We start from the raw sequence: 2,296 nt of genomic DNA, 5'->3' as shown, positions 1-2,296 counted from the left end.
TGAGAATTCGCCTCTGCAGCATCTGCTTGTATACCTTGTAAGCCCGAAGCACACAGCGTCTCATAAGCGTAGCGCAACCAAAACCTAAATAGGATCACATTGTTTCTAATAGATCGGAGCACACACATTGTGAATGGACCGGCTCTGAACTCTTCGGCATCACATTAGACACGGTCGGTAAACAGCCTCACCTGCCCCAAACTCACCTGTCTTCTCGTCAGCATCCCGAGAGCAACGGCCACCTTATCTCCGGCCTACAGACAGCAACGACCGCCCCGGCCTCTGCATCACCACCACCAATTCCCCCCCAGCGCCAACAATTCATTATCCATCAGAGGGAGTTGGGCTCTTCTATTCATCATAAAAGGAAGGTCGAAGAACCCATTTGTTACATCTGCATGATATCTATCACGCTCCGTAGTACAGTTCAGTCCCAGAGGTAAGGTTGGAAGCTGCAAAAGCGAGTCTCTCCCTGCCAGAAGAATGTTTTGTAGCGGTAAGTGAAACTAATGAATTAGAGACCGGTGAAGCAAGCATTGAGCAGGGAACTTCATAGAGCTCTCCCGGTGGACCAAACAAGACATGCGACCCCCACCTTGAATTTCAACACACCTTCACACACCGGCTAATCGCTAATGGCACGCCCAGCATGCACTCTCACTCTCACACTCTCACTCTCTCACACTCTCCCACTTGCACACTTACACACAACAGCAAAGTTGAGGCGATGACTTCGCACCATAAATCTACCGGGGTTGTCAACACTCTGAAGTATACTGAAAGTTCAGCTATTTTGTTCCCCCTCCTCTCGGATCCACCGTCTCCATCTCCCTGCGTCTGTGTCTCCTGTTCGTCAGCACGCCACGTCTGTTCCCTCTAAAGTATGCAGATGATGTTTAGATCATTTCCAGATGGGCTGCTTTTCCCGACACCATGTTTTCGGAGCCTGTGTTGAAAGCCCGGGCCTATAGCGGCCTCGCCGTCCGATCCCACCGAGGTGTTCTCTCTCTCTCACGCTCTCCGTCTCTCTTCCTCAGCCCCCTCCCTCTGCACCTCTGCACCATGGTCATGTGGTGGGGAACAGAGAGGATGAAGGACCGGATGACCGGGGAGGGTCAGGAATTGAGCGGACCTGACAGCCGGATGCCCGGAGGACCTCCTCATGCTGAAGGAGAAAGAAAACCGAGAAAAGATTGACTTTCAGAAGGTCTGTCCTCAACGGATGCAGGCTATGCAGGGAGATAAGCATGGAAGACCAAAATGACATCAGGTCACATGACGTGACAATGACCAATGATATCCGCTTGAAGTCTCTCATCCATATGCATGCCGGCTGTAATGTTTGCCTGCCATACAGATGAAACACTGATCTCTCTCTCTCTCTCTCTCTCTCTCTCTCTCTCTCTCTCTCTCTCTCTCTCTCTCTCTCTCTCTCTCTCTCTCTCTCTCTCTCTCCCTCTCTCTCTCTGATGATGTATTCACCTCATGGCTCTGTACAGAGAAAGGGAAGAGATTGGAAAGTCATGCTGATCCTTTGAAAAGCCATTTCACACACACAAACAAGTATGTTCACCCACAGACATACCTACCTGTACACCATCTTACCCAGATAACAATGGGACGACACAGAGACACACTCAACCCCACATACGGAGATAATCACAAACAAGCAATCCTCACCTTGCCTTTGAGCCGAATCGTGTCAGTGTCTGGTCGCGTTTGAGCGCAAAGCATCAAAGCAGCAGCCTCACCGTGTCAAAGGAAAACATTAAACGACATTCTGTACGATTTGGCAGACTGTTCCGAGGCACGGCGAGGTGCAATTTGCAGCCCCACATTGATTGGCTGTTGTAAAGAAACATTAACACAATACCATGGATCAAACATGAATGGCCCCACTGTGTGATTCTTTCAAAGGCCCCCAACCGAACAAATATCTGTTCTAGTTGAAAGGTTGCGGGTAACAAAATACACTGCTCCAGATCAGGAGTGCTCTTGTAATGTTCCAGGTTTCATTGATGCTTCTCCTCCAGATCTGAGCTGGGCGCCACAACTTCCTATGCAGCTCCTGTCGCTCAGGCAGACTCTACTCTCTGACTTCAAAGAGAAGGAATCAGCGCCTTCCCCCTTTCTGCTCGCAAGGCCACCCTGTCACTCTCCCGCCTTTTGTCACACCTCAAGTTATTTACACCAATGGATGGAAATTAGACTTTCAGCAACATTTGGCCCCCTTTTCTATAGCAGAGGGGTCAGAAGAAAGGACCTGATTGGAGGATCCCCATCGAATCCGATTGGT

This window comes from Gadus chalcogrammus, chromosome 3, assembly GCF_026213295.1.
Source record: "Gadus chalcogrammus isolate NIFS_2021 chromosome 3, NIFS_Gcha_1.0, whole genome shotgun sequence".
Lineage (NCBI taxonomy): Eukaryota > Metazoa > Chordata > Actinopteri > Gadiformes > Gadidae > Gadus > Gadus chalcogrammus.
This window is presented reverse-complemented; position numbering follows the sequence as displayed.